General features: G+C 45.8%; 1 pseudogene; it reads right to left on the reverse strand.

Moving 5' to 3' along the window:
* Window positions 1-8,145: 8,145 nt before the first annotated feature.
* On the reverse strand, window positions 8,146-8,265 carry LOC136646584 (5S ribosomal RNA; annotated as a pseudogene).
* Between the last annotated feature and the right edge of the window lie 3,584 nt (window positions 8,266-11,849).

The following is an 11,849-nucleotide window of genomic DNA, read 5'->3' on the forward strand; positions in this document are numbered from 1 at the left end:
AATCATGTCCCCCCTCAGTCGTCTCTTTTCTAGGCTGAAGAGGCCGAAACACCGTAGCCTTTCCTCATAAGGAAGGTACCCCAGCCCAGCAATCATCTTAGTCGCTCTCTTTTGCACCTTTTCCATTTCCACTATGTCCTTTATGAGATGTGGCGACCAGAACTGGACACAGTACTCCAGGTGTCGCCTTACCATCGATTTGTACAATGGCATTATAATATTAGTCATTTTGTTCTCAATACCTTTTCTAATGATCCCAAGCATAGAATTGGCCTTCTTTACTGCCGCCGCACATTGGGTCGACACTTTCATCAACCTGTTCACCACCACCCCAAGATCTCTCTCCTGATCTGTCACAGACAGCTCAGAACCCATTAGCCTATATGTGAAGTTTTGATTTTTTGCCCCAATGTGCATGACTTTACACTTACATTGAAAGGCACATGCCATTTTGCTGCCCATTCTGCCAGTTTGGAGAGATCCTTCTGGAGCTCCTCACAATCACTTCTGGTCTTCACCACTTGGAAAAGTTTGGTGTCGTCTACAAACTTTGCAACCTCACTGCTCAACCCTGTCTCCAGGTTGTTTATGAAGAGGTTGAAAAGCACCGGTCCCAGGACAGATCCTTGGGGCACACCGCTTTTCACCTCTCTCCATTGTGAAAATTGCCCATTGACACCCACTCTCTGCTTCCTGGTCTTCAACCAGGTCTCAGTCCAGGAGAGGACCTGCCCTCTAATTCCATGACTGTGGAGCTTTTTCAGTAGCCTTTGGTGAGGGACCATGTTCAACGCCTTCTGAAAGTCCAGATATATAATGTTCATGGGTTCCCCCACATCCACATGGCTGTTGACCTTTTCAAAGAATTCTAAAAGGTTCATGAGGCAAGACTTACCCTTACAGAAGCTCCCTCAGCAAGTCCTGTTCATCTATGTGTTTTGAGATTCTATCTTTGATGAGGCATTCCACCATCTTACCCAGTATAGATTATAGGCTGACCAGCCTACAGTTTCCGGGGGCCCCCCTCTTTCCCTTTTTAAAGATTGGTATGACATTTGCTATCCTCCAATCCTCTGGCACTGTGGCCGTTTTGAGGGACAAGTTGCATATTTTAGTCAAGAGAACAGCAACTTCATTCTTTAATTCCTTAATAACTCTTGGGTGGATGCCATCAGGGCTTATTGATCTTTAATTGATCAATGAGGTCTGAAACATCTTCACTTTCAACCTCTATCTGACTTAATTCCTTGGTCATGAGGGGCCGTTCGGGCAGCAGTATTTGCCCAAGGTCTTCTGCTGTGAAGACAGATGCAAATAACTCATTTAATTTCTCTGCCATTGTTCTGCCAAATCCCAATCCATTAGGCCTCGTGCCCGCTCAAGGCTGATCAGTCCCCCTTGTGCAGCTCACCAGTGCAGTAAGCAAAAGTCAGAGTTCAGTTCCAGTCCACAGATGCCAAGTAAACCAGTCCAATCAATCAGAGTTGCCAAATCAGAGTCCAGAGCCAATAAGCCAGGTTACAGTCCAAGGTCAGGTTCCATGTAGGTCAGTCAAATCCGTCAGGGTATCCAAGTCCAAAGCCAAAGTCCAGTCACAATCCACAGTCAGATTCCAAATTCAATAAGCCAAGTCAGTCTCCTCTCCTACCTCCAACCTGCACTCCTTCAAAACCCACCAACCCTTTCTGCCTCAGGTGCTCCTTATATCCCTGAGGGCCCTATTGCCTTCCAGTGGCTGCAGCTGTGTAGCACACTCTGCTGGATGCCCAGGCCTTACCCTTAAAGGGGCCACTGCTGACACCACATCTACCTCCTCGCCAGTTCTTCCAGATTTCAATACAGCCATCTCTAAGTCTACTTTTATCTCCCCTTTCCCTCCCTCACCATCCAGAGGGACATCAGCTTCTCTGGCGGGTTTCCTGCTTCTAACATATTTGAAGAAGCTTTTAGTATTCCCCTTAATGTTGCTGGTCATGCATTCCTCATAGTCTCGCTTGGCCTCCCATATCACCTTCTTACATTTCTTTTGCCACAGTTTATGTTCCTTTTTATTCTCCTCATTAGGGCAAGGCTTCCATTTACGGAAGGAAACTTCCTTGCCCTTTATGGTCTCTCTAACTTGGCTGGGTAGCCATGCGGGCACCCTCCTGGACTTAGTGGAGCCCTTCTTCCTTTGCGGTATACACTTCCGCTGGGCCTCTATTACTGTTCTTTTAAGCAGCCTCCATGCACTCTGGAGAGTTTGGACTCTTTTTCCCTTCCCTTTTAACCTCCTTCTAAACAGCCTCCTCATTTGAGGGAAGTCCGCTCATCGGAAGTCAAGGGTTTTTGAGAGAGATTTGCCCGGTATTCTTCCCCCGACGTACATGTCGAAACGCATCACAGCATGATCACTGTTCCCCAATGGCTCAGTAATATTTACATCTCTAACCACATCCTGAGTACCACACAATATTAAATCCAGAGTCATCTGGTGGGCTCCATAACTAGCTGCTCTAAGGCACAGTCATTTAACATGTCAAGAAATCTGGTCTCCTTTTCATGACCAGAACACAAATTGACCCAGTCTATATCAGGATAATTGAAGTCCCCCATGATTACAAACCTGTCCCTCCTTGTCACCTCCCTGATCTGTTTCCTCATTTCAAGGTCCGGTTTCTGGTCTGGAGGATGATAGTACGCCCCCAGTATTACATCGCTTCTCAGGCCTGGTAATTTAACCCACAGAGATTCTATGGTGGAGTCGGACCCGCCTTCAATCTCTACTTTGCTGGATTCTATCCCTTCCTTAACATAAATGGCCACCCCACCTACAACACGCCCCTCCCTGTCCCTCCTGTAAAGTTTATAGCCTGGGATTGCGGTAATTCCACTGATTTTCCGCATTCCATTAGGTTTCTGTTATGCCCACTATGTCAATGTTTTCCCTAGTCACCAGACATTCCAGTTCTCCCATCTTTGCTCGGAGACTTCTGGCATTTGCATAAAAGCATTTGTACATTGAATGCCCCAGGATGAGCTGCTTATTAGCTCCTTTGTCCCCCATTCTCTCACTGTGCCAAACCGTCTATCACATCCCATCAAGCTTCCATTCCCAATTTCATCTCCTACTCTGCCTTCACCTTGTTGTTCTCTAACATCCCCATCCTCGTCCCATAGGGATGAGGAGTTTCGAACCGGATGCCCCTCACAATACTCAGCTCACAATACTTTCTCTTCCTTCACTAAAGATGTGACACACACCTGTACACAGTGGCATCTCTAGGCGGTGCAAGGGGTGCGGGCCACACTGGGTGATGTGCACGGGGGGGTGACGTGCACTGGGGGGGTGACACGCTAAAATTGCAGTGGTTAGGAGTAACCCCATCATATTATATACCGTTGGATTTGGAATTTCAAGCAGAATGCAGTGCAAAAAACCAGAGTGAAATATCTCCTTTCTTTCAAAAGTTATGGCCAAAAAACTGGAGAACAAAAAATGCATGGATCTCTATGGAAAGTGAAAGTGAGCCGTATCGCGTGTTTACTCGTGAGTAGGCGAACTTGCCTTAGTCTGTTGGAAAGCGCAGGCTGGGAGGAATCCAACGACACCAGAATGCTCCTGATCCAATGAATGTGGCCCCCAATAACACCTGAGAAGGAAGTTCCTCCCTCCAAGCAGATGAATGTATTGAGCCCTATGGAAAGCAAAACTAAGCCTCATGGTTGCGTTTACTTGCAAGTAAGCAAACATGTCTTGGCTGGTGTGGAAGATCAGGTGAAAGAGAGTACAAGGCTACCAGAATGGTCCTGATCCTATGCACCTGCACCTAAACAAGTGCTCCAAAAGGCAGCCTCCCCACCACCACCACCACCACCACTAAAAAGGATCAAAACAGAGGCTTCAGCTGATAAGGTGAACTTTTTGAGACATGCAAAGCCAGGTGGATCCTGACAGTGATCTGGTTTAAACAGAAGTTCTTAAATTGAACTGGGTACTGGGTGGGACAGAAAACCTTACTGATTTTGGAAAAGAGGGTGTTATTGCAGGCAGGCTACAGAGGAAATTCACTTGGTGGTCCAGGGCTGGCTTCTGCTTATTTAATTATTTGTTTTACTTTAATTATTTATACATTTATTTTAAGTTGCCTGATGATGTCATTTCCACCATGACATCACTTCTGGTGGGTCTTGGACAGATTGTCATTCTAAAAAGTGGGTCCCAGTGCTAAAAGTTTGAGAACTGCTGCAATAAGGTGTTAGTAAGTTGACACCCTGGGGGGGGGGGTGTGACACCACTAGTGACCAAAATCACTAACATCACAGTTTGGAGGAATAATACCATCATGTTATATATCAATCAACGTGTAATTTCATGCAGAATGTGTTCTATCTTTGTTCTATCAAAAGGTACAACCAAAAATCCAGTGAGGGCGGAGTGATGCTACATCACCACACCCACCACCTGGGGTGTTGCCCCTCCCACTGCATGGGGGCTGACGCGCTCGCATCCCACACCGAGTGACGCGAACCCTAGTGACGCTACTGCCTGTATATTTGCTGCCATCTTAGTATGGCAGGAGTCTGATACTGCAAGGCAAGCCTGCATCATCTCTTAATTATATGTGGCCTGGCAATTCATTAAGTGGATAGAAGAGACGGTTCTATTCCCAGCTCCGCTAATGAGAACCTGTTGGACTGAGGGCAAATCACCTGACCTCTGCGGCTGTGTTTAGCCTTTTAGAAAAGATATATTAAGAAATGGTACTTCACAAGTGAGGTTTAATTAGACATTGTTAGTGAAGTACTTTGATCCGCCTATTCAAAAAGATTCTGCTCAGTTATGACTAGGATGTTTTATTAAATACTTCAGTTTCCTAAACTTGAAGTTTCATTAAATGTGCCAAATCTATTAGGGTTGCCAACTCATGCTACTCTTGATCCCTTGCTCCTGTGTCTTTAATAGTAGCGTGGTCTGCAAACATTCTCAAGTAGTAACAAATATTCCCATGCTAACAAAAATGAAACCTGCAGATTGAGTTGCTGTTAAAGGCACAAGAATAGGTCGGGCTGTTTTTTCCTGGTCATTTGACAACTCTGTACCCCACACACACGCACGCACGCACACACACACATGAACATTACAATGTTTAACATGTTCACACATTTATACTGTACATGTTTCAAAAGAAAAGATTAAATTTCCATGGTCATTTTTTAACATGACCTGTTCAACACCCTGGCCATTGAGATGGCCCGACACACCATTTTAACATGCCTGTTCGGCACCCTGGCCCTTGAGATGCGGGGTGCCACAGGGCTCAATTCTGTCCCCCATGCTATTTAACATCTACATGAAACCGCTGGGAGAGGTCATCCGGGGGTTTGGAGTGGGGTGCCATCAATATGCTGATGACACCCAGCTCTATCTCTCCTTTCCTCCAGACTCCACGGTGGCGGTTGAGGACCTGGAGCGCTGTCTGGAGGCAGTGAGGATCTGGATGGGGGCTAACAAGCTGAAATTAAATCCGGATAAGACAGAGGCTCTTCTGGTTCGGAAATCCTCGATGCAGGTGCTGGACTATCGGCTTGCGCTGAATGGGGATGCACTCCCTCTGAAGGAGCAGGTCCGCAGCTTGGGGGTCCACCTGGACTCGCAGCTGCTCCTGGATTCCCAGGTGGTGGCTGTGGCAAGGGGGGCCTTCGCTCAGCTTCGGCTGGTGCGCCAGCTGCGGCCGTACTTGGATCGTGCAGACCTGGCCACGGTGATCCATGCCTCGGTGACATCGAGATTAGATTACTGTAACGCGTTTTATGTGGGGCTACCCTTGAAGACGGTTCGGAAACTGCAACTAGTGCAGAATGCGGCGGCCCATGTGGTTACTGGAGGTAGGCGGTTCGACTCTGTCAGTCCGCTTCTCCAGCGGCTGCACTGGCTGCCCATTCGTTTCCGGGCCCAATTCAAGGTGCTGGTATTGACCTTTAAAGCCCTATACTGCTCTGGACCAGGGTATCTTAGAGATCGCCTGCTCCCGTACAATCCAGCTCGCCCTCTCAGGTCATCAGAGAAGGCCTTTTTACAAGTGCCGCCACCTAGGGAGGTACGTGGGGCGGCTGCAAGAAATAGGGCCTTCTCAGTAGTGGCACCAACGCTATGGAACTCCCTTCCCCTTGACTTAAGAATGGCTTCCTCTCTTGAGACCTTTCGGCAAGGCCTGAAGACCCTTCTGTTTAAACAGGCCTTCTGAGTTCTTGGCCTTTTAACATCTTTTTAACATCTTTTAATATTTTTTACAGGCCTGATTCTTTTATGACTTGCTGCTGCTCTATGCTCTTTTTACCTATTTTTTTACTCTGACTGCTGTTTTTAGTATGTGTTAATATGTTTTTATTTGTTTTTTAAATTGTTTTTAATATGTTGTAAGCCGCCTTGAGTCCCTTCGGGGAGAAAGGCGGGGTAAAAATAAAGTTATTATTATTATTATTATTATTATTATTATTATTATTATTATTATTATTAACATAGCAGTGTCCAAGATACAGTTTTTTGTCTGCTTTTTTCCCCTGAATCTATTCACCTAACAAGATCAAAGAACTACCAAATGCTAAAAGTCTACAGGAGGTGACTAATCTCAACTCTCAGAGTACAAAAATAATGTCCGCATCAAGCCAGAACTAACAGATGAAATAAATAAAATTCAGATGTACAGGCAGAATAGAGATTTCTATATGGATAATTTGAGCATTTAAGAGAACTGTGCATACTGAGAGGCAGCAAGATATTATAGTGGTTCTATGGTACTAAATCAGAACTGGGTAAATCCAGTAGTGGATGTTCCCAGTCCTGCGCCCCGGAGCAAAGGTCCCCAATGGTGCCCCCCGTGGGATGCCACCGCCCTCCGTGCACAAATCTGCCCCCCCTTACCTGGAGTGCATGGAGCCCCGCATGACTCCAGGACGCGTCGGGGAAGCCTGCTGAAGCTCCCCTGATGGTTTAAACTGTGCCTCTGGCAAACCAAAAGCACAGTTTCTGACCGCATCAGGAGCCTCAGGGAGGCTTCCACATGGTCCTAGAGGCACACACGGCTCCATGCGCAGGGCATTTGCCCCGTTCATGTAATGGCAGGTCCACCACTGGGTAAATCCAAGTTTTAAAAATCCCCCCTCAGCCATGAAACACACAGGGTGACTTGGGCCAGTCACTCTCTCTCAGTCAAACCTACCTCTCATGGTCTGTAGGGGAAAGGGAGAGGCAACCAGGCCACCCTGAGCTGTTTTGTTGATGTGATATAAAAGTAATCAATAAATATGCCATGCTTCCATTAGTTTACAGCAGAAGTACAGAATAATAAGGCATCAGGAGCAGGGACAGCAGTAGCCACAGTTCAATCTCCAGCCATTTTCATTCCTAAATGCCCCACTCCTAACATTGCATCAGTACAGGGCATCCAGGAATTTTCAAATGACCAGTCCTCAAGGAAGATGGACTGCTGCGGTTGCTACATCCCTTCTCACCGCCCAGTAAGCCACCAGATGCTTACCCAGCAATAAGAAGACACAGCAGCCACTGTGGTCAGGTTGAACATGGGCAAGCATAAGCATGGGCCCTGGGCACATGTCCAGCCAGCTCTAACTTGTGCTGCTGGCCATGATAATAACATTATGGAATATAATCAGCAAAAATATGTTTGCATGATTTATGAAAGTTCAGAATTCCTCATTTGCAGGAGCAATTTGGATTGCCAGAACACACATTATTAGTGTTTTTTGGGGACAGAGTACACACAGCCCTGACTATGCAGGATGTGGGGGGGGGAGGGGGGAAAAATTTATATGCAATTTAAAACAAAAACAAAAAACTTAAAGCCACAGTCTTGCAGAAAGACAACCAGTCAGCTTTTCAATGTAGATGTATTTGGAAGAAGTGTTATTAAGCCTCTACAAATTGATGCCAGTTCTCACACATTTCTTAGAAAAGGTAATGTAAAATCATAAAAGGAAAGGAACATCCATTTAGGTTAAACATAAGATGTGAAATATTGTCAAATCAACTTTGAGTAAAATGGTGGGCAGAAACAAAAATTGGCCATATGTATTCTTAGGGATCAGATCAATGCAACAGATCAACTTGGTTGGCAACCTTCAGTCTCGAAAGACTATGGTATAAGCCTTCAGCACCCGGCATTCCCAGGCGGTCTCCCATCCAAGTACTAACCAGGCCTGACCCTGCTTAGCTTCCAAGATCAGACAAGATCGGGCATGTGCAGGGTAACAGTTGCTGGGAGCAATTTGGGGGATGAGGAACAATTCCTCATGCTCACCACAATGCACAAACACGCACACATATGGTGTACAAGAACTATCTTCAGTTTTTTGTTTGTTTTTTTTTAAATAGAGATGACTATCTACAGAGTATTGGCACAAGCCTGCTCTGGTACAAGCCCAGCTGGATGCATACTTTACATGCAAACATGTGCCAGCTCCCCTCTTTGCCACTTCTCCCTGTCCCTACAGCCACAGCATGGAGAACTTTCTTTCACAGTAGCAACACCTGTTGCTGCTGCTCCCCCCTCCGCCTGCGGTCTGATAGCTTCTGTGGCTTATTACATGATTGGGAGAGGAACAACGTCCTTGGTAAGCCATCTTCTGTCCCAGACCAGCCATTTTTCAGTTCCCAGAGGTCTCAGCTCCTAATGCTGCGGCAGCCATGAATAAGCCATGGGATATGGAAGTGATAGAGAAGAGCAACCACTCCAGTGGACAGGGCATTGATCTCAGGCACATGCCAACCAGACCTGACATAAACCACCAGCCCCGATTCCACACCATCCTTAAAGGCACAAATAACAGCAATCATAAATCATTTTGTAGCTCTTGTGTTTGGATTGAGCATTCTGCCAATTGTTTTGCATTTTGTGATTGTACAGATTATGAAAACAAAGTCATGGAAATTTCACACATGGAATCCCAGCTTTCATTGTAATTCATTTTGGTTTTTCATCCTTATGATGGGAAGAGTTGCATGATTGAGTTTCTGGGATAGATGCAAAAATGGTTCATTATTACGAACCAACCTAACATTTTAAATCTTATTCTTTTTACCCAATATTATGATAAAATACTGGCACATATTGAATAGGGCATGCCATGGCTGCTTACTCTGAAGTCACAGTACCAAGAGACTCCCCCAAAATGTGGGATCTTCCATCTTTGGCTGATGTGCAAACTTTTCTTAGACCTGACTACCAACTTGTACACTCTGGTGACCTCTCAACTTTACTATAATGTGGTTTTTGTGAGGATTCCATAAACATTTTAGGAACTTCTGCTGGTTCAGAATGCAATAATTCCATTTTTTATCTGAAACCGACCACAGAGTTTGGAGCAGAGCAGCTATGGGAGTCAAGAGCGGATCCAGTGTGCTTGTATTTGGAGGGGGCCACGCATTGGGGGTGTGAGGAAGGGCAGTGGGCAGGCCTCCTTGGAGTTCCCAAAGAAGTAACCTCCCTCCTTGGTGGCCTGGTTGCCAAGTTGGGGAGCCCTGCCCCTTCTGGCCGCACAGTCCACTTGAGGTCTCATGAGACCTCAGGCCAGCCAGAGCATTGGCGAGGTGCTATCTCACCGCCAACACCCCATCCAGCAGGCATTTCCCTGGTGCCTGACTTTGCTCTCCATCCCAGCAGGTCCCTTTCCCCACTGGTGTCAGTTTGGGGGGGAACACTCACGGCCCCCCTCCTTGCATCTGCCCCTGACAGGAGTATACTCATAGTTTCTCCATTCTAAATTCCTCTGCCCTGAAATTCCATCTCCTTCAAGACACTGGCATCAGGATTCAAATATGTGTATTTGTATATACCAAGGGTGTCCAAAGTTTTTGGCAGGAGGGCCACATCATCTCTCTGACACTGTGACAGGGGCCAGGGAAAAAAGAATTAATTTACATCTAAAATTTGAATAAATTTAAATAAGTTTACATAAATGTATTAACGATGAACTTATATGAATGAATGAAGGTCTTGCAGTAGCTCAAGACCTATAAAAGTCCTTGCACAAAGCAAGGCCGGCCTTTCCTTTGCTGCCACTGCTGCATCACAGACATGAAACGGCAAGCAGTGCAGGGAGCCCTCATCCCACAGCTCACATGAGAGGTCAAACAGTTGCCCTCACGCTGAGAGCAGTTGTGTTGGGCCAGTGCGGGCTCCAGCAAGTCTCCAGAGGGCCAGAGGCTCATTGGAGACTGGGGGCTCCCTGAGGGCCGCATTGGGAGTCCTCAAGGGCCGCAAGTGGCCCCAGGGCTGGGGTTTGGGCACCCCGATATATACCATGGACTTCGCCCCAATCCTCCTCATTACAAGTTGAGAGTACGTCCCCACTAACCCTTTTCACTTGAGTGCACATAAGCCAGGCTTTAGAAACAAGGAGGAAACAATTTTCACCCCATCTTGACTATTGTCTCCTACCTGGAGAGATTAGCAACAGCCTGCCATCTTATGTGTTGCTTAACACATTAATTCCTTTGAACTGAGGCACATCAGGACTCTGCTTTACATGTAAGACTACAATGGTGTTTTGCAAGCATATTTTGACCAGATTTGCTCTTAGAAACTCAGGGAAATTGGTAGTACAGTACTTGCAAATCTGCTTGGTATACTGGGGCATATCTGGTGTGCAGTATGCACCTCTCATTAGGAAACATAATAACATTTTGCAATCTCCTAAAATCTCCCTGGAAAGCAATTTGAAGTTTTCATTTAACCAATGTGAACCATGTAAATCTGTGAAAATAATTTATTTCAAGTAGTTGCGCATATATTCATTACATCAGTATTGTGAAGCAAAATAATAATGTACCCGAAGGCTTCAGTCCAACCATTATTCTCTCTCTCTCTCTCTCTCTCTCTCTCTCTCTCTCTTAATTTCCCTTAAGCTCTGAAATGTGTATCCATGCTAAAATCTTGATTTTTAAAAAATAAGTAGAACTTGGCTCTAAATTGAGACACTCCTGGATAAAAACAATTTAGTGTTTTGAATAGCATTTTAATGTGTACTGCTAAGCATCAAGGGGCTTTTAAGTATTACTGCAAACTTGCGGTCCCCAAAGGACATTATCATGAATCTACTGTATCTAAATTGATCATTTGGCTTCATCCTGTCCTAAACATCATTTTTCCAGAAGCTCATCTCATGAAATCCTCTTACATTTTGCTCTTGGTCTCTCATCAGTCAAGGAACTTAAAAATAATATTTTTAAAAGTTTCATGTTCAGTCTTTCTTGGAAGACACAAAATGAATAGTAATTGTGTTATGTTGAGGGGGAAAAAAACCAGGATTCATGTTCTGTACAACAATTCTGGGAGAAATATTGGCATGCAAATTTAATACATTCAAAATTCAAAGTAGCATCACTGGCATCGCTAGGGAGTGCGGGGGGTGCAGGCCGCACCGGGTGACGCACCGGGGGGGTGACGCGCCCTGGGGGAGGACACGATAACATTGCGGTGCTAGCAGCTACCATGTCATGCCATACACCATTGGATGTGCAATGGCTGGTGGAGTGCAGTGCAAAAAACAGAATCGAAATCGCTCCTTTTGTTCAAAGGTTATGGCCAAAAAACTGGAAAGAAAAAATGCATGGAGCCCTATGGAAAGTGAAAGTGAGCCATATCACGCGTTTACTTGTGACTAGGCATACTTGCCATAGTCCATCAGAAAGGGCAGGCTGAGAGGAATCCAATGACACCTGAATGGTCCCAATCCAATGAATGCAGTCCCCAAAAACACCCAAGAAACTCCCCCCTCCCAGCTGCGAGTCTGAGCCCGAAAAGAAGCCACGTGGCCACGTTTACTCACGAGTAGGTGGACTTGCCTTA

The sequence above is a fragment of the Tiliqua scincoides genome, chromosome 3 (genome assembly GCF_035046505.1).
Source record: "Tiliqua scincoides isolate rTilSci1 chromosome 3, rTilSci1.hap2, whole genome shotgun sequence".
Classification (NCBI taxonomy): Eukaryota; Metazoa; Chordata; class Lepidosauria; order Squamata; family Scincidae; genus Tiliqua; species Tiliqua scincoides.